The sequence below is a fragment of the Suricata suricatta genome, chromosome 9 (genome assembly GCF_006229205.1).
Source record: "Suricata suricatta isolate VVHF042 chromosome 9, meerkat_22Aug2017_6uvM2_HiC, whole genome shotgun sequence".
Lineage (NCBI taxonomy): Eukaryota > Metazoa > Chordata > Mammalia > Carnivora > Herpestidae > Suricata > Suricata suricatta.
The window spans coordinates 13,729,417-13,751,342 of record NC_043708.1 but is presented as its reverse complement, the minus strand read 5'-3'; positions in this window follow the sequence as shown (position 1 = coordinate 13,751,342).

Genomic DNA, 21,926 nt, shown 5'->3' with positions numbered 1-21,926 from the left:
TACATAATTGGATGCTAACCAGACAACACTGAGCAATCATACATTCTCATTGATTCCGCAGATGTAGTCTTCTCAGACATGAGTGGGAAAGGTCTCTGCATGTTCCGGATGAAATGCTAAATGGGACAAGCTACCCTCATGTTCTTCAATATCAGTATCAGCCTCTAGAATATTTCCCATTATAAACAATGGAACGTTCTTGCTCCAAAAATAGACATTCAAATGGTTCTCATTGCTACGATTTTGTGCTCACAGGGTTGAATTGGAGAGAGCTTATGTATAGACCTGAAGAATCAGAACTCTGGCTGCAAACTCACCACGGAAAGGATATGCGACACCAAATAAATGCTTACATTGGGATTTTCAGTTATGTGATGAAGAAATCATCCCAGATCTTCCCCCCCGCCCCCCAAAACATGGAGGCATCCTTGAGATGAGATTATTTTTTTTAGTTGTATTTAAGTAACCTCTAGATCCAATGTGGGGCTTGAATTCACAACCCCAAGATCAAGAGTCAGTTGTTTCACTGAGTCAGCCAGGTGCCCTTCGAGATGATTAAGGAGAGTAGGATGACATTACGTAGCATCAGAGCTTATGGAAGAGACAGTAACAGATCTTGAAGAACCCATTTTTTGCTTACATTTCCTGGTCCTCTTCCTAGTAGGAGTCATGTGTTAAGTCCCACCAATGAAATGTGAGCAACAATGATATGTGCATCCCTTCCGGTCTGAGAGGGTGGGAAATCCATGCACAATTCTCCAAACTTTCCTCCCCACACGTGGTGAGAGAAGATGCTACATATTCTATGTGGTGGAACTTGCATCAGCCTAATGTCCCTGACCCAGGAGGTGGGGAGAGCCCCCTGCCTACCTGTGCAGGGCATATAGCAGGTGTGAGAAATCCATCTTTAATGTGTTAAGACACTGAGATTCTCTTTTTTTTAAATTTGTAAATGTTTATTTATTTTTGAGAGAGAGAAAGAGGGAGACACAGAATCTGAAGCAGACTCCAGGCTCCAAGCCATCAGCTCAGAGCCTGATGCAGGGCTTGAACTTGTGAACCATGATATCATGACCTGAGCTGAAGTTGGGACACCTAACCAACTGAGCCACCCAGGTGCCCCTAGACGCTGAGATTATGTCTAATACAACATATTCCAGCTTGAACAGTATAAGTCTTATAGTGAAAAAATCATTTCCTTTTAAATTCTACTTAGTTCTTTGTCAAGGAGAAAATCTCAGTTGGTGGTAGTAGGTCTTTTACATTTCTCTTTCTTTTAAAATCTCATTTTTCAATCAAATGAGATCAGACTTTGGGCTCAGTGCCCCTCACCGGCAGAAATATGCAGTGTGTTAGTCTGCTCCGGCTGTCATAACAAGGTATCACAGATTTGGGGGTTTAAACAACAGAAAGTTATTTTCTCACAGTTCTGGAGGCTAGAAGTCTAAGACCAAAGTGTCTGTCGGTTTGGTTACTTCCCAGGCCTCATTCTGTGGTTAATTTTCTTGTTTTGTGTTCATTGCTTATCTCTCCATGTCTGGACATGTCTGGTGTCTCTATGTCCTAATCTCTTCTTAGAAGGACATCATTCATACTGGATTAGGGCCATCCTAACAACCTGACTTTACCTTCAATACCTCTAAAGTCCTATCTCAAATATAGTCACAATCTGAGGTGCTAGGGATTAAGACTTCAACATAGGAATGGGGAGGAGGAAATACAGTTCAGCCCATAAGACCAAGCTAGATTTTTATTTAGCTTTCACTGTTTTTGGAGGAATGGGGATTTTGCTTTCTACTTATGGCAAGCCATGTCAGTTCTCCACTGATTATGATGCGTATTTTTCTTAAAATATACATGCATTTTAGCAGGATTGATTTCAAGAAACAAATAAATAGTAGTAGGGGGGCTCCTGGGTTGCTCAGTGGGTTAAGCAACCAACTCTTGATTTTGGCATGGGATAGAGCCCCATGTCGGGTTCTGGGCTGACAGCACGGTGCCTGCCTGGGATTCTCCGTCTCCCTCTCTCTCTGCCCCTCCTGCACGCATGTGCACACTCTCTCTCAAAAATAAACTTAAAAAAAGAATTAATAGTATGCCCAAAATTGTAATGGGAGATGCAAATAACTAAATTTAGGGAAATGTTGCCTAGGTGATTTCTAAAGCTTGTTCCAATTCATAAAGCTTTTCCTTATATAATTTTAATCATCTATGCATTCATTTAATTGAATGCCTATTAAGTACCTCCTTGGTATTAGACACCAGGATGGTTATAGAGTCAAGTGAATAGTGCTATGAGAGCAGAGAAGGAAGACACTCTGCTTGAGACAATCAGGAAAGACTTCCTGAAGGTGGTGATAAATAGTTACTTTGGATTCTCAGCTGTGCCCAAACCCACAGATCACAAACACTGTCTCCTCATCCTTGCCTCAATATTTTCTGAATTTTGAATGTGTGTGTAACTCTGTGAGAGGTGCCACCAAGAAGATACTGTAGCTTTAAGAAAAGAAAAGATGCTAATTAGCAGCAGAAACCATGCATAAAATTCATGACTTTCATTTAAGGTTATCCTTCTCCCAGAGATGATTTTTTAAAATGTTTGGGTTTTTTTCCCCTTGATTAGAAACCTTATGTTTTCCTAAAGTCTAGTTGTCTGATATAAAATATGGATTGGAAAAATTCAGTCATAATTGCAAAAATATATTTCTTAATCAAACGTAACCTCAGGGGGGAAATCTTTCATTGAATAAGCTTTTTTGAGAAGAGAATATTTATTTTGGGGTTAATTCCTTGGGTACATTCATCACTAGTCTCCGACTTGGTTATGCAATGAAGTGCCAATATTTATTGAGCTGCTACTATATGGGGGAGCTGTTCTAGAAGCTGCAGATAATGTGGGGAGTCAGCCTGGCTGGGTGCCCTCTCATGGGGCTTATAGTCTTGCAGGGGAAGTTGACAAGCAAACACATAGATAAATGGTAGATATCAAAACAAAATACATGCTCGGAGAGTCTTAAAATAAGGAGACATAGTAGGGGATAATGGGGGTGGGGGAGGGGGCTGCGTTAGATTGGGATGTCCAGAGAGACTCTCCAAGGGGCTACTTAAGGTGAAATGTAAAGGGGGGCACCTGGCTGGCTCAGTTGCTTAAGCATCCAACTTTGGCTCGGGTCATGATCTCATAGATCATAAGTCCAAGCCCCACGTACGGCTCTGTGCTGACAGCTCAGAGACTGGAGCCTGCTTCAGATTGTGTGTCTCCTTCTCTCTCTCTGCCCTGCTCACACTCTGTCTCTCTCTCTCTCTCAAAAATAAACATTAAAAAAAATTTTTTTAAGTGAAATGTAAAGGACAAGAAGCAGCCAATGGAAGATTATTCCAGGCCCAGAAAAGAGCTGGGTCCAGGCCCCACGGTACGGATGAGTGTGTGCACTTGAGGAGCAGAAAGCAGCCCTGTGTCTGCAGCCGGCCAGCAGAGGAGAGGCGGGGAAGGTGAGGTCAGGGGAGAAGCCAGGTTTAACCCTGGCAACTGACTTTTCCTCCAGCAGAGCACACACGGAAGCGACTTGCCAGGGGCTCGGTCAGTTCAGTGTCCTGACTTTGGCTCAGGTCATGATCTTGCAGTTCCATGAGTTCGAGCCCCACATCAGGCTCTCTGCTGTCAGCGTAGAGCTTGCTTGGGATTCTCTGTCTCCTATTCTGCCCTTCCCCCACTTGCATACACACAAAATTCTCAAAAATAAACAAGCGTTAAAAAACTGCGCTTCCAAAAACTGTCTTCAGGCATCCTCTTTGCTCTCATGCTAGCTTCCTAGCTTTGAGCTTTCTCGTTCCAGCATAAAAATGTGTACAGTAATTTTTTCCTCCAGCCAAGATGTGCAATCTTTTCTTTTTTTAAAGTACTCCTTTCAATAGTCCAGGTATATACAGTATCACAAAGCCGGGAGAAACCAGGAACCAGTTTAGATGCTTTGGTTCTGCTGTGAATTGAGATTAGGTGGAAAACAGGTGATCAAACCCGCAAAACACCCCCCCCCCCCCCGGGACCTGCGGAGCGCGGCATTCGGCGATCCCAAGGGAGCTGCGGAGAAGCCACGGTCCAGGGGCCCTCCTTCAGGACTCGGGGCCTGGCCCCACAGACCCCCAGGGCGCTGAACTCTGCAAGCCCAGCTTTCGCCTTCTGGCTGGAGGCCACGCAATCTTTTCTTCTCTGAGATTAGTCAGCTACTAGAAACGATTTTAGAAAATAGCTCATGTCTCATTTCTGATTAGTGGAGTAATTATCCCTTTTTCTCTTATGAACATTCTTTAGAAAACAAGACCGTAACTTAAATAATTCTGTCTGCATTGCTATTTTTGCTGGGAAGCCAGTGCGAATGGAGCCAGGTGAGTGAGCTGGCCTAAGGAGCCTCTGGGATTTGCTAAGAACGCTTGATGAGCTGGGGACACTGGGCAAGCGCGGCCCTTACTTTTCTGCAACCTCACCAGGTCCCCTGTTCCTCTCCACCCCTACGGGCACCATCCCAGGCAAGACTTCTTTGTTTGTCACCTGGATTGTGGCGACAGTTGGTCCCCATGCCTCTGAACTATTTCCTTCCTCATTTCTTCTGTGTGCTGCTATCAGATTCACATTCCTAACACATCTCCTCGATCATATCAACCCTCCACTACAGAACCTACACTGGCTCCCTGTTGGCTCTCAAATCAGGCTCCTCGGTCTGGCATCCATGCTCGCAAACATGGCCTTTTAGATTTATGTGAGTAAATACGGTATTTCTCCCAAGGCAACATGTCTCAGGTTCCAGCAGAGCACCTCTGCTTTGTGTAAAATCATTCTAGTCCTCATGCTGGAAGTGTCAGCCTCGCCTGGAAGAATTCACGAAAGTGGAGAAGCAGACAGAACTAATAGTATATAAAAGCAAGCAGTTCCACCAGACTCACCAGATCAGGGGTGATGCACAGGACCCACATAACCAAGGTCCTACCAGGTGAGGAAAAGAGAAAATTGGGCCTAAAGTTCAATTCACACAGAATACTCCACCCAGTTAAAAGGTTGGCTGTGTACACGTGAGAATCGGGAGAACACTGAATCAGTTTTAAAAATATATGTTCTATTAATCCATGTAACACAGAGGCCAAACAAATATGCCCCCAGATTTTAGTAGTTGGACAGAATAGTTTGTTTCTTGCTCACATAACAGTGATTGGAGGTGGGGGTGTTCCCAGGCAGGTGTTCCTGGCTGATGGACAGCTTTCATCCACATGGTCACCGAGAGTCCCATAGTGGCCAGCGTCATCTGCTGGAGGAGGGGAAAAGCTCTGGTGTAGAGAGGGCATTTTTTACAGTCCTGGCAATGAAATGGGGCTCAGTTGTACTGGTAAGAGCAGTGGCACCTGAATACAAGGGGATCTGGGAGAGGAGTTTGTGGCTGGACATCGACTCTTCCAATAACAGCCCTGTACCCTGGGAGGAGGAGCAAGGATTTTGATGGACAGCTAGGTGCTCCTCCTATATAGCCTCTAGCTTGTTTATATTAAGATCGATAGTAATTTAGTCCTCGGGCTAAATATTACCCATCAATGTTATAGCAGTCAGGCAGAAGCTGATAAATAAAAGCAAACTTATTTTCCTACGAGCCAGGCTCTATTACACCACCTGACCTGGCTAGCCCCCAGCCATCCTCCAGAGGTTAGCTCGGTAGTCATACCCTCAGTGACGCCTCTCCTGGAACATCTGCCTCAGTCACATTTCCGTTCTCTACATGCTCCTGGCCCCACACGCTTCCCCTTTGCAGCACATCCCATTGTTGCAGCTCACATCTGTGTGTGCGATGGTTGGATGGATGCCTGTCTCCCCATCAGATTCCAGGGCAGGCATACTGTTGGAGCTCAATATATATAACTACTGACTGAGTAAACTAAATAGCATCTGTTCGTTGTAGAAAAATTGGAAATACATATCTAGAAAAAGAAAGCAGGGGTACCTGGATGGCTCAGCTGGCTGAGCATCTGATTCAGCTCATGTCATGATGTCAAGATTCGTGAGTTTGAGCCCCACATTGTCTCTCTGCTGTCAGTGTGAGCCCGTTTTAGGTCCTCTGTCTCCACCATTCCCTGCCCCTTCCCTACTCTCTCAAAAAGAAAGACACTTAAAGAAATAGAAAAAGAAAATGAATTTTAAAAATCATCTGAAAGCTCCTCTATCAGTCAACAATTGCTGAGTTAATGCTGTGTAACAAACAGCTCCAAAAATCTCAGTGACTTGCAACAACAAACACTTATTTCTGAGTTGGCTGCCATGGCTTGGCTTCTACTTTGGGTAAATCCAAGTCTACTCCTCATATATCTTTTGCTGAGACCAAAGCTAAAATATTAGCCACTCATGATGCCAGGCAGCTGGGCACCTGGTCAAGCCAATCCACATAAGCACGTTTAAAACTTCTCCTCAGGTGTAGTGTGTGTTTTGACTGTTCACATTCTACTGGGCAAAGCAATATGGTCACGTGAGATAAGGAAAGACTTTGCTCAGTGACTTTGGCAAGAATAGGGAGAAATGGAAGAATTGTGAATAAAAATAGTGCAATGTATCCCATCTACCTCTTGGCTTTTTCCTCCATATGTTCAAATATATTTCAATATTTCATAGTGTCTTTTAAAGATATATACTATTAAAGAGATCCTGAGGGGAGGGGCATTGTCAATATATGGGCACCAGTGGATTTAGAGTATTTTATTAATCGCTCTAGTGACGCACCAAAAAAATTGCAAAATAATCTTTTCAGTCTAAGCGGTGCTGGAATCATGCCCTGGCTTTATTTATAGCTACTTTTAAAAATAAGTGAATTGTGACTCATTAATAAGTGTAGCAAAAATAACAAAGCTGTGACTTCCTGCCTTCAAACATTGCCATTCCCAAACTGCTCTAGAAAACACACACACACAAGCATTTCATCACCCATTCAAGCTGGTTCTGATGCTTAACAGTTCTCAGTGACAGTTCTTTCATCTCTCAGCAGTAGACACAGAAAACAACAGGTCATCCCAACCATGAACCCATGAACCCTTCCTTCACATCCCCTTTACATGCATTGTAAGTGACAGGAGTTGATTACTTCTTTGGATCAACGATAGCCAAGTACTTAAAAGTCTCTCTCTCTCTCTCTCTCTCTCTCTCTCTCTCTCTCTCTCTCTCTCTCTCTCTCTCTCTCTGTAAGCTTTTGGTATATTCAAATACAACTGAAGCCTTAAATCCTGACTTATTAAATAAGAAGGAAATGGTTTCCTGAGATCTTATGTTGACCTATCCAGAGGTCAGGGTGAACACTGAATCAGAAAATCAAGGAGAAAGGACACTTTAAATGCCTCTTGGCACGCTTACATTCATAGGGGGGGGAATATACTTGTTCAAACATTTATGTTGCTACATTTTCACTCCTGCCAAAGGTAACAAATATACATAGATTCTTAGGCCCTGTTTTTTGCCACATTCTTTCTATCTTGACTTAAAAGTTAAATAAATAGAGCATAAGACTCAAGGCTCAAGTTAACTATAATTAGAAGTTACAGATTTCAAGTGACCAAGAGCCAGCTGGAGTGACCCAGTCTCTCCGTAGACATATAGAAGATGATGCTTGGGAAGTCCCTGGCTTGATGCCCAATGTGTAAGTCCCTGCTCTATCACGGTTAGATGAAACCCTCTCCTTTTTTCTCCAAGGAGGAACTGACCTAGGGTCACACAGTTCTATTTTGAGACATTGGCCAGCAAAATGGTGTTAGAAAGGTAGGACAACAATCACCTGTCTTCCCAGACACTCTGGGCCTGTTCAGTTGGAATCTGGTACCTTTCTTTCTCCTGCTTGACAAGGACCCCCTCTTGCCTTCTTTACCAAGACTCATGTGTTTTGCCCTGCCTGCTCCGCCTCCTGCATTGGACAGCTGCCCATGACAATGGCCTACAGTCGTCCCTGGGACTTGACACCCAAGTGAATCGAAGGGATAGCAATTTTGAAAGAAAGGCCTCTCCTCCTGGGCCTTGACTCCTGTCTCACTGCTGCTAATTCCACCAACCAAGAAAAGACCACATCTAGAAAACCAAGGAAGGACACAGTCAATATCATAGCAGGGGTGGGCTAGACATAGGTGGACATGGTCTCCTGGTAAATGTGCCCTCTGTGTCCACGTGGGCAGTGTCTTGATGACCTCTTTCTACATAAGGAACCACCCCCCAAAATGAACGGCATAAGACCGTAACAACCACCTCGCTGTCTCAATTCTATGGGTTGGCCAGGTGGCTGTTCTGCTTTTCTGTGTATGTTCCCTCCTGTGTCTGCAGCCAGATGGCGGCTGAATCTAGAGTCATCTGGATGCTCAGCACTGGAACACTGGGCCTCACTCTCTCTGTGGAGTCTCAGGGCCTCCCCTCCCCACCAGGTTTTTCCAGCAAGGTCGTCAGACTTCTTACCTACAGTTCAGGGCTCCCCTAAAAGCACCAAGGGGCTGGACCAACTAAAGCCTCGGGCACTGAACTGGCACAGTGATTTCACTTGGCTAAAGCGATCTTGATCCCAGGGCCAGTGAGTGCAAAGGGAAAATGCCATCTTTGGTCGGGGTGCAGGAGAGAGAGGCTGACAAGAGAATTTGTGGCCATCTTCAGCTACCACAGGCAGGATTTGGAAGGACTTGTTGTTTAATACACTTCTGCCAAACATTTCACCTAATGCTGGTCCTTTTTGCTCGGGCACACATTCTCTTAGGCTACATTCTTATGCTTGGCTTGGTATTCTTGTGTACATTGACATCACTGGGCATTGGGCTTTGTTAACTGTCTTCACTACTCCATGCTTTCAGTTCATTAACTGACATTCCATTCCCTTGGAAAATGGCAAAACATGTGCATGTATGAGTGTGCACAGGCGTGTGTGTGCACATACCAGGGAACAAAAAAATGATAATAAAGGAAAGCAGTTAAATAACATATAGCCCTATTTGAGCCTATAAATCCTAGCACTTCAAGTTTTTCTCAGAAGTAATGTTTGTTAGGTCCATAAGAAAAAAACCCCCACAAAAACCTGAGAGCTACCAGGGCATTTTAGTCAATGATTAACATGGCCTACTGATTTCAGGGGCTGTTTTGAGTGGAGAACATATTGCAGGAGGAAATTCCCATCTTGCCAACCTTTTCATCAAGCCTATTAAGCTAATGATTTTATTTTAACAATGGCTTTCCCCACAGCCAGCCTGTCTTGGGTATAGACTGCCAGACATGGTTACTAAACACCCAGAGACTCAAGCAATTATAGAAGATGCTATTTTTAAGTTCTCTTGTACAGTCTCCTGGGCAATAAGCCGGCTAGCATCAGTCCCACAGGTTCTGGAAGCTTCTGCTCTCACCAGTGTGAGCCTTGACTTCCTCCAGGCACCTCTGGTCGCTTCTGTCCAGGACTTCTGCAAGAGCTGGCGCCAACGGGGGCAGGGGAACCCCTAATTGCAGGCGGGACTCTCAGGGAATCTGTGACATGATGTGTCACATGTGGATGAAGTCCTTGGCTAACAAGAGATGCTACTTTGCATTTCCCTGGTAGCTTTTGGGCATTTTACCAACATTCCCTTCCCTTGCCTGCAACCAAAGATACACATGTGAGGCTTTTGAGTTTATTATTTTTATGTTTTTTCCATTTATTTTTGGGACAGAGAAACAGAGTACAAGCAGGGGAGGGGCAGAGAGAAGAAGACACAATTTGAAGCAGGCTCTAAGCTCTGGTCAGCACAAAGCCTGATGCGGGGTTTGAACCCTTGAACCGTGAAATAATGACTTGAGCTGAAGTGGATTGCTTAACCGACTGAGCCACCCAGGCACCCCAGAGGCTTCTGAGTTTAAAGGTTGTACCTGAGCCTGGTAACCACCAATGTCTTTGGGCAAAATTTCAAACTAGATGGCATTAGTTGGTGGCATCACCTTCCTTTTGGAGGTCTTTTCTTCTCAGGCCCTTTCCAACCCCAGAGACATACCCTACTTGTTGTGTTCAAACCACGCCTGTTCTCCCTCTTTAGTATGAGGTCGCATGTACCTCAAGTGCTCTCTGAGCCATTCCATCAGAGTCCCCATCACCCCCTCCATTCCTCTTGCACCCTAAGGCTTTGCTCACATTTCTCTGCTCTGGCTCCATGGGCATTAAATTTGCAACTGACCTTCCAGGCCACTAGCCAGCCTTCCCGCCACCCTGCTCCAATCCTACTTAAACACAGACGGTTGGCTGGTTAAGGAACATTAAAGGCTGACTTAGAGGCAAACATTCAAAAGGGGGCAGTCAGGGTGAGAGGAGAGAATGGTACCCTCTCCTTCCATCCCCGACAAGTCACTCCACCTGACTCCCACCCCACAATGGTGACTGTGATTCCAAGGGGAGGTCATTATCCCAATCAGCCCCATCTCAGCAAATTGTAATGGGGAACTTCCCTTCAGGAGGGAGTCGGAGCTCTTGGTCCCCTGAACCTACACACAAGCTTTATTAGGCAGCACAGGTTTTCCTCAGATAATCAGGAAGAAAATATATTGTCATTTTCCTGGAACTTATTTATTGAAAAGCTGGAATTCTCTACACCCCCTTGCTGCCACACACAAGTAGGGTGTGTGTCAGGGCAACTACCGGTCCCAACAGTATCTTTCTTGGAATGAGCGATGTGGGCTTTTCTTTGGCGCAGACTCACCCCACACTCAGGGGCATGATGGGATTTTAGTGCCCACCCCACTCTACTTCTCCAATGGGTGCACTCCTCACTGAAATCCCATAGCTCTGGACCGCCACATGGCTTGAACACAAGTTTATCATTTTTGTCTGTATTATGTCTTGTTCAATAGAGGACTAGAGGCAATTTACAAGAATACACAAAATCAAATTGAAAAATTACACTGTAAGTACAGTCAGATCCAAGGAAAATGCAAATAAAGGTGATCGGTTTTCCTTTTTTTTTTTTTTTTTTTTTGACACAAGAAAGCCAGAATTCAAATATACCAGCTGGAGATTAAAGAGACCTGCACAATGGAATCACTCTGGGATTTTAATTTTTGTTTTTAATTTTTTCAGTTTATTTATTTGAGAGAGAGAGAGAGAGAAAGCACAAGCGGGAGGGGCAGAGAGAGAGCAGGAAAGTGAATTTCAAACAGGCTCTTCACTATCGGTGGAGAACCCAATGCAGGGCTCCAACCTTAGGAACTGTGGCATCATGACCTGAGCCAAAGTCAGATGCCCAACCTACTGAGCCACCCAGGTGCCTCCAGAGATCCTGACTTAATTGCTCTGGGGTGCAGCCTGAGCATTGGGCTTTATTAAGGCTGCCCAGGTGATTCTAACTTGCAGCCAAGGTTGAGAACCAGTGTTGTTGCTTGGAGCCTACCACGACTATCACACGAATACAAATTTAAATCTAAGCTTCCCGGCAGCTGAAGTGAAAAGGGAAACCTGATGAGCTTCATAATCATGGTCTCACAGATAAAAAAGCTTTTTCTGCCTCTGAAGTCTGGAGGAATTCACTAAAATGTATATTCTTTCAACATTTTCTATATAGTTGTGTATGTGCACATATTACTTGTATATACCTCCCTTTTTATGCAAATGGAATCATATTTGCAGTTCTGTAACTTGGTTTTTACTAGCACATGCAGATTTTTAAAAGTTTATTTTGAGGGAGAGAGAACGCGAGCAGGGAAGGGTCAGAGAGAATTCCAAACAGACACTGCATGGTCAGCACGGAGCCTGACGCGGGTCTCGAACCCATGAAATGTGAGTCAACGAACCCACGACCTGAGCCAAAACCAAGAGTTGAACTCTTAACTGAGCCACCCAGGCACCCCCAACGCATACCGGTTTTAAGGACCCTTTTGGCAGACCTGATCTCAGTAACCCAGAAGAGGATAAGTGCATCCATTCTCCCCATCGACAATTTTTAAGAAAAAACATGCCACCACTTCTATCTTTGTAAACAAACTGCATTCTCCCCTCCTTCCTCTTGTTTCTCGCATTTCAGCCTTCTTGGTAGCGTCAGCAACCCTCAGAACACAGAGTACCCAGAAATCCAGGGTTGATGAATGAATGATGGTTCCATCAAGTGCTTGCAAAGCCCCTTATATGGACAAGGGATGCCAGGCATGGTTCTTACATCCAGGGACAAAACTGTACTCATCATCTGTGCCCATCATTCCAGAGTGAGGGGCGATGCCAGTCTGCATGTGGCGGTGAGACTGAGATTCCTGTCCATAAAGGAGAGCTTTCTGCCTAGAAAAGGACTCAGGAGAGAAAGTCAGCCCTTGGTTGTGACAGTCGATGTCAGGAAGTTGTGGTTGGACGTCATCAGAGCCGATTACTCGGGCCTAAGAGAGGCAACAACAGGGGATAGAACATGTCTTTCCTTTGAAGCGGCTCTCTCGTGAACCCAGATACGTAGGCACACTCCTTTTCACTTACCTCCTTGAAGACACACTGACCGGGTGCTCGTGACAGCCGTCTAAATGCACCTGCAGCCAGAACGGTGTAGACGCGTTTGAATAGCACTCAGTCTTGCCTTAAACAAAGGCCAGAGGTTCTGCTGAACAACTCCTGTGCCTCGGTGGCCTGCAACGTGTCTGCTCATTTCCCCTGGAGTCTATGGAAGCGCAGCACAGAAAATGGAGCTGCCACTAGCCTTGACCAACCCCGCGTTCGTCCGTGCGAAGCACAGCAAAGTCAGTCGCTGAGACATGGAGCGTGCAGCAGGGAAAGCGTTTATTCGAGGAGACGGGCGAGCAAGACGCAAATGCACGTCAGGGAAGGGGCGTTAACAGCAAACAAAAACACCTGGGTAAAAAGTTGCAGCTGCTCGTATTAGTCTGGTGCTGCTGGGATTAGTCCTTTAACCCCTTGCTTACTGGTTTCACTTAGGGCAAGATTTTTTTTTTTTTGGATGGGAAGGGGGAGGAGGGGAGAGAGAGAGAATCCCAAGCAGGCTCTGTGTGGAGCTCATTACAAGCCTCTATCTCATCACTGTAAGATCATGACTTGAGCCGAAATCAAGAGTCAGACACTCAGCCAACTGAGCCATCCAGGCGCCCCACCTTGGGGCAAGCTTTTATGACCATATATATCCCTACTACGAGCATGGGGAAGGCAAGCTGACTGCTTCTTGGTGCTTGTGAGGAGGCGAACTCCATATGGGAGACATTGCTGGGTTTTTTTTTTTTCAGGTGCCAAATACCAATAGGACTATGACAATTGGCAAGATTTGAAATGCTTCCAGACCAATTAGCACACTCTGAGTGCCCCCCACCCTGCAGCCCCGGGCTTCCCGTGGCCTCCATGGTCCAGCACCTAAAGGGTCAGCGTCAGGCTCGGCAGGCCTCAAGGACCTGCTTCAGCCCCTTGATCCACGCACATCGTTCTGGTTTGTCATTGCTGGTGCTGCACAAACTGTTAATATTCTTACCCCCCTCCAGCTGCAACCCTAACATCTGGAGCTCCTGGCACCTTGTAGACCCTCCACAGGTATTTGTTGAGGGAAAGAATAGAGCCACAACCATATCTGCCTACCTTTTGGTCAGTGGACCACTGAACTGAGCACAGGCCCTGCCTGAGAACCGGCCATCCCACCAAGATGCTGAACTGAGAAGACTCATTCACTTGTGAAGACTTAAGACAACAAATCTTGGGACCAGAGGCAGCCGATGGGCAGCCCAGCCAAGAACCGCCCCTAGGAGAGCTGGGCTCCACTTTATCTTGAGGTCTCTGGGGCAGGCGTGATGCGTTTGCCACCGCCTTCCCCCGCACCTCCAGGCTGGGCTCGGGATGAAAGGTGAGCACCCGCAAAGCGCTAATAACTGCAAACACGCTGATATTAACATCCCGTCCAATTAAAGTTCACTTTGTGAACATTGATATTTGCCAGGAAATCGGAAGGACTCCTGCCACCCCATCCGCCCTCCTTTCTTCTTCTTTTTCTTTTTTAAAACACATTCAGAAGTGTCTTAATGGCTGTTGAAGGAAATTATTGCTGCAGCAATCACGGCTCTCTGTGTGAAATGCCTTCAATAGGCCGCAGCCTTCCTCGTGAGGGTGGGGGGGGACATTTGGATATTAAAACGCCACTGAGCTACATCTGCTGACAAGCAGTCACTAATCATCTCTTGAGGCAGCAGGGGACGTACTGCAGGTCCTGGACGCACCAATCCCTTCCTCAGGCAGGTCTGTGGCCAGATGGTGGTTTCTTAGGCAAGGACAACAGAGAACAAGGAATAAAGAGGTGGAAAAGGATCTGGAAAGAAGCCAGCACAGAAAGATCCATTTGCTCAAACTCTGCTCGAGGTGAGAACAGACCTGCACGTCTGGCATCCAGGAGGTCCGATCTTCAGCTAAGTGGCCATTGGAAGATGCATGTGGCGTTCTCATTTGCAGTTCCAGCCATGGACTCGCCCCCCTCCCCTTTTAAAGTGGTATTGCAAGTCAGGCAGCGTCGTGTGGCGGGTGGGGGTATAGTCATTGGTCTTCATGTGTCCTCTCTCCTGCTTCTCCATCCTCCTCTGAGTCCAGAAGGCTGATCAGCATCAGGGGCCCCTTGTCCCCCTGCCTTCCATCGGGGTCTGGCCAGTGGCAGGCACCTGCAAGATTTAGGAAGGTGGTAGGATATTAGGGTCAAGGGTACATATTCCCCAGCTCAGTCCCTTTGGAGACCACCCGAGGTGGTGGCATCTCCTTAGCACTGGCTGCCATTCCTATTGGATGGTTGTCTCCGTCACGAAAGCTAGGTACAGCATGGCTTCTAAATTCTCATAAGTGGTCCCTCCACTCCCCTTCAAGCCTGGGAGGGGTAATGAGTACCCCCCCCCACCCTGTATACCCCATTGCCAGCAGGTCCTCACCATCCCTTTTTAGGCTCTGCATCCCAGCCACAGCTTTAGAAGTTACTCTTTATTACACTCAAATCACTCAGCCTGAATGTGCCATCTGTTTCCTGATGGGCCCTGGCTGGCACACAGGGGCGCTCAGGTCTCTCCATACCTTCTCTCAGACCTTCACACCAATCCTGCAATGTTGTCATAAGAATCTGCCTTCACAGAGAGGATGCTCCATGACTCGCCAGAGGCCACTCAGCTGGAATGTGTGACTGGAGGCATCAAAAACATTTTGGTCTCACTTCCAGGTTTAGGTCCTGCTCTGTGCTCCTTAGGTCCTCTCAGACCTCATGGAGATCTGCCTGTGGGTCCCTAAATCCTTACCTCAACCCTTTTTGGTCTCCAGCTGCTTTATGAGCTAAACTTTGCTTACCAGGCTTTTTTCAAAGCACTTCAACACTTATGATTTTATTTGAGCTCCAGGATATGGATTTACTTGGATCCAAATCATTCTAAGGCATACCAAGAAGCTACAAATCATAAGGCATCCAGCAAAGGGGTGTTGGCAGGAACCCAGTGGCTCATGTATTGTCCTTTGGTATATGGACACAGTTTTGCTCAAGAATGTCATGTGGAGGTGTGGCACTGTCCCCACAACTGGAGCTATCTACAGCATGGGCTTCACAGGGGTCACTTTACCCGGTGTGAAAGCCTCCTCTTCCTTTTAATAGACGGCATGACCCATCTGTATTAGGGTAAAACAGATCTCCCTAAGAAAGCAATCCTAAGGTACAGTGGCTCAAGGATACAAATTTTTAACTTTCTTCTTTTATGTAAGTACCTGATTTGAATGTTCCAGGCCAACAGACCACTCTTTTCCATGCAGTCATCAAGAACTCTGGTACCCTCCACTTTTGTCTCTGCATCCCCCAAAACAGGGCTATTTAAAGTGTGGTCTGCAGAAAGTTCAGTACACAAACTGCTTGGTAGGAATATCATGAATCGAACCGTGACATTGAGACTAAGCTTTCGGAAAATGGACCGCAATTTGACATTTCCATGACATCGGAGTATATAAATTTTTTTAAATGTTTTATTTATTTTTTAGAGAGAGAGAAACAGCATGAGCAGGGGAGGGTCAGAGAGAGAGGGAGACACAGAATCTGAAGAGAGGCTCCAGGCTCTGAGCTAGCTGTTAGCACAGAGCCTGATGCAGGGCTCAAACCCAAGAACCGTGAGATCATGACCTGAGTCGAAGCCAGACGCTCGACCGACTGAGCTGCTCAGGTGCCCCAACATCGGAGTATATAACTAGTAAACCCATCGATAAGCAGGTTGTAGAACAAAAATTTTGGTTGGTGATGGATTGAGGGTGTGGTGGGTGTAGAAATCCAATTCTTCAACACAGGTAGTTTGAGAAACACTGGTTTAGGGCCCACTATTCCATCTGGCCAATTCTGCAGCCAGCAAGAAAGGGGAAAAGAATATGGAAGAGGTACACCCCAGGTCTTAAGGTGCCAGCCTGGGAGGGGATCACTTTCTTCTACTCACATTCCTTGGTGAGAACTTTTCAACGTGCCCACCAGTCCTAGCCACAAGGCACATTGGGAAATGTAGTCCTTAACTGGGCAACATGTGTCTGTCTATAACACTATCACCATGGAAGAGGAGGAGAATGGATTTGGGTGAACAACTAGTTGTTTTTGTCACACGAACCTTCTTTATCATCCATTCCTACATCCAAGCTCTGATGTAGGGCTTGAACTCATGAACTGTGAGATCATGACCTTAGGCAAAGTCGGACGCTCAACCGACTGAGCCACCCAGGTGACCCATGTCCCATCTCTTCTACAAGCTTTCCTGGCTGTCTGTCCTATGCTGTCAACTGTCAGTTGGACATACTGGGCACAAAAGTACAGCCCTGCATCCAAAGACCTGCATTCTATTCCTGCCTCTGCCAAAAATGGCTCCGTGATGTGGAGAAGGTTTCCCCACATCTGTGCTTCAATCTCCTCCAACGTCAAGCAGGCTTAGTGAGATCTATCCAGTAAAATAACTGTTGGCCAAGCACAGCAGACATTATTTAATAATAATACAAGCATTCGTTGAGTACTGTATGCTATGTGCCAGCTACTCTTCTAAGTATATTACATGAGTGAATTCATGTATAATTACTCCCCAGTGCAACTGTAAGAGAGGTACAATTATTATCTTCATTTTGCAACTGAAAAAAAATATAAAGTACAGAGAAGGCAAGTAAGTAGCTTGCCATGGGTTCATAACCAAGTTCATAACTGCTGCTATCCTGCCTCTTTAATAGATAGATAAAGGGTTTCTGGAGTAAAGAGTTTATTTTGTTTTCCTTGAACTTCCTGAATCTTCACTTTAATTCATGGGCCATCTGGCCCATCTCCCTGTGAGATGAAGAATTCGTTTTGGAAAGGGACCGTTTATTTTTCATTCTCATACCCCCCACCACAACCTTCCCAGTCTGGTGCTTCTGCAGAGGAAACACCCAGTGACTGCATATGGATTGGTCTGGGTAGATGTAACAATGCAGTCTCTATGGAATTCATAATACTGTCATGAAAATGGCATACATTTGCCATCACCACACCTGGATTCAAACCCCCTCTCTCCTGAGTCCTGCCTGTGCTAGATTGGACAAGTTATTTATCTACCTACCCTCACAGACCATCCAGTTTCTCCCCAGTAAAATGGGTGGGTTTAATAAAGCAAAGTCTACTTCCTGAAACTGAGGCTGGCCGTGATAGCTTCCTCTGCCTCTTGAGGTGATAGAATCATTCAGAGATAACACTGGGGAACGGAGCACTAATCCACACCTCCCCCAGCAGAGATTGGGCTGTCCGGGAGAAAGGGAAAGCAAGGACAGAGTCAAGCTGCTTCCTCTGTGCTGCTGGGAAGGACCTGGAGAGATGGTCCCACTGATAAGCAGACACATTAGGGCCAGAGCTGAGTAGAAGTGGAGAACTAATTCCTTTTCTTTGCAAAAGTGACTGGGAATCAGGAGGGAAGGAGAGGGAAAGGTAGAAAGGGGGATGAACCTGGAAAAGCGAGGCGTGAGCAGTTTGGAAGAAGAGAGAGGGCTTCACAACATGGCCGGTTTTAGAAAGGGCAAAAATAGGAGTCTTTTTTATGGAAATGGTCAAATAAATACAGAGGCAGAATATTTGCTTTCTTTTGTTACCTGCTACTATGATGTGATCCTTCTCCACTGTTCTAAACTTTCAGTATGCCTTCTACACACAGATGCCTTGTGTCAATAATGGGATGGGGGGTCCACATCTGGGCAATGTGATCAGTAATTTAGAAGAGCTTGAAGTTAGGGGAGAATAGGAAAATGTAAACCATCACCTCTACTCCCCACAAAACCCCAGAGAGATCGGAGGAAGCCTGGCTGGCTATGACCACACACGCAGAACAGCATCTGGGATCCATATAATTTGAATATCTAAGGGCAGGGGCCTCTGCTGACGAAGACAATACTATCCAGGAGTCATACCTAAAAACGTCAGTGGCTCATGTGGCTTACTTAGGCGCCACCCATCAGAATTGGAGACTGGCCTGCACACCATCATGGTCATATTGGGTGCATATCAAAGCAAGCTCCTAGAGGTGCGAAAATCACAAAAATGAAATTACATATGTAAAAACTCAATGTATGTAAAGTCTGGCACATATTAGGTCCTTCATTGGTGTTATAACAATAACACGGTCAAACTGAGGGGCATGGAGAGGGAGGGAGAAAAGTGGAATTTGGAGAGGTTCCCAGTTCTGCCATTCCCCACCCCTACTAGCCCAGGAGCATTCTAGCAGCTGAGAGAGTAAAAGGGAGGGAGCAGGGCAAGGCCTTGAGCGGGTGAGTGGGGGAGGTAGATGTTCCCTCTTAGTCCCCTGGTGGGGAGTCACAAAGGTCCTTCTTACTTCCAAGGAGAAAGGTAAGCCAGACTGGACCCCCAGTGGGATACGGAGAGAAAATGGTGTGTGCTCTACCTCTAAAGTTAGTGCCAAGAGGTAGGAATCTGGTGGCTTCAACATTTATGTAGCAAGAAAACAATTCAAAGTGGTTTGCTTAGGCTAAAGGAAGATATATTGGCTTCCATAAATAGAAAAATCCAAGTGTGACGTTTTCAGGGTCAGTAGGATAGGAGACTCAGATAATGTCACCCATGTCTGGGTTGGGCTGTCTTCCATTTTGGCTTTGTCCTCAGGCTCCTGTGGTGACGAGATGGTTCACGTCACTGGTCCATCCCTGAACCAGTCACTGTGGCCCAGGGGACTAAATACACTGGCTGACCTTGGCCTCCATTGGCCCTTGTACTGTCTGTCTCTGACTTCATGTCATCCTACTCTTGCTTCTGTCTATGCTGTCCCAGCCACACTGGCCTCCTCATTGCCCCTCAAACATGGCAGGCATGATCTACCTCAGGGCCTTTTTTCATGCTTTTCCTTCTGCCCAGAGCACTCTTCCCACAGAAGTGTATGGCATCTCCCTCCCACATCTCCTTCAGCTCTTCACTGAAATTTCACCTTCTCAAAGAGGACCACTGGACTTAAAATTGAGTTCACACCAATACCATCACCTACACACCCTCACACACTCTCTATCCCTGCCTCCCTTTCTTTAGAGTTCCTTTCACCATCCAGCTATCACCAGACACACATGCGCAAAAGACAGGGTATTAGTCTTGTCCCATCCACCCCACTGAAAGATGAATTCCTTGAGACCAAGGATTCTTGTCTCTCCTGGTCCCTCACTACTGTATCCCCAGGCCTTGGAGTGATGTCTGGCACATAGCAAGTTCTCAAAAAGTCGTTGAATGGGTAACAAGGTCTCGGGCTCCAGATCTTGGATGTGGTTGGACCTTGCTCAAAAGCCAGTGTCGAGGTCAAGGACAGGAAGTTCCCTGATGAAGCCGGTGGAGAGAATAACTACCATCAGGCATCAGGGTGTGGACTGGCAGCTGGGGCTCCAAAACAGCACACACGTTCCCTCCCCACAACACACACATTCACTCGCATACACACTCACGTGCACACTTACACTCACACAAGACTGTCGCTCACACACACTCATACACACACAGGCTCTTGCTCACAGACACTCATGCACACCTTCACACACACACACACACACACACACACACACACACACACACCATCGCTCTGGCTTCCATTCAGAGTCATAGCTGGAGCATTCTGCAGCAACGGCCCTGCTAACGTAGCACCTCCACATACAGACCCTACTTCCTCTCCATCCACCCCACCCCCAAACCAGCCCTGGGAGCCATGGGCAGAGCCATCAGGACCCTGGGACCGCAGTGGACAGGGCCGCTTCAATCTTAATCAAATCCAATTCCTTTGTTCCCTGCTCCCCTGCACCCCCCTCTTCTTTGTGTCTTTTTACATGACAATCAATAGAGGCCAGGCTTTGGGGATACTATCAGAGCCCTGATTGCAACCTCTAACATTATAATCCACAGGGTTGCGGGGGAGCATTAGTACATCCCGGATAAATTAATTCAGTGTAAGTAAGCGCTTTGAAGCCGGGCACATCGCTCGGCTTTTGAAGCTTAAGCCCTGTTTAGATTACTTGATTAAAGTGGGTCCAAAGCTGTGGCGATCAATATATTTTGCTTAAGAGCAATGTTGCCACAGAAGCAGATTTAATTCATCCGTGGTGCCCTGCCTTGTGGATAGCTCTTTAGAATATAATGAGATATCACAGAGCCAAAACTCAGAGCTGGGAGGAAGGGAGGAGGGATGGTCATTCACATCACCACCCTGGGAATGCTGGGGACACATATTTGCAGGATGTGTGCATGAATAATCCCTGAAAATGAGAAGTTGGAAAAGATCACAATGACAATCACTGCTTATAAAGTGTTGGCACGTGAGACACGAGAGGGAAATCTCCATCATCTGGCTGTCTCGAGGATGGTTTCCTAGATTGCAACCGGGAATTCTATTAAGTTCTAATAATGTGACAGTTTTAGGATTATAGGCTGGCACTTAATCAAAGTCATTGTGGTTAATGAGGGGGTTGGCTAGCCCGACCCCCATGGGGTAGGAGACTTGCAGAATCTATAATATCAGTGCTAGTCATAACAAATCAGGAGCAAGAGCACTGGACTAGGAGTCCAGACAGGATGGGAACAAATCGTGTAGCATGCATTACATCCCTACTCCTTGCTAGCTGCCACTCCAGTGGCTTAAAGTTCTTATTGCATTTGTGGAAACAATGCCATGAAATGGAACTTACTGTCCCCATTTTCAGGACTGGTTGGAAAGGAGAAGAAGGCAGAATCTGAGCCTGGTTTTGTTTGATCCTCAGTGCCATGCTCTGTGCCAGTTCTGGTCTCCATTCAGCCACTATCTACCTGTCCAGACAATACCAAGTCATTTGACCAATCTGGGCCATAGTTTTCTTGCTTGAAAAATGAGGGGACACTAAGTTTCCTTCGGACTCAAAATCTTTGGTCCAGAATAACTCCGGCCGGGGAGTCCAGCAATGTGGGTTCTCATCTTTGCACTGTAAGGACCAAGCTCGTGATGGGGTGGGGAGGTCATCATTTGTCGGCTCTGCTGGGCTCACCCATTTACACTATGGGGTAATCGCTTTGTGCTAGCAGTAAATGAGATGTCAGAGGGGGAGGCCTCGACATGTCATAAACATCCCACAAACAAATCTGTTTAAAATATTTAAATCAAACAAGCCAAAAGCTCACCTCTTTTAAAGGGACAGGAAACTGCTGTCACTGTTTGTCAACCAGGGCGTGGTACATGGCAGCGTCAAAAGACTGGCCTGGGAAGAGCCGTCAGCCTACCACGATGCAGTTTTCTCTATCCTGGGTCTTCTCTCTCTCTTCCTAGATCTCTGGAAAAGCCATCCTTCAAACTCAGGGAGCCTCTGCTATTTCCTTCCCAAGCCATGCCCAGTTACGTTGGGGGTCGGGGCTGGGGGTGGAGGAGGGCATTTGGTCTTCACCTTCCAGGGTATGGGGTGGGGAAGCCAACCAGCATGTCCTGAGACCCCATTCACTCTCAT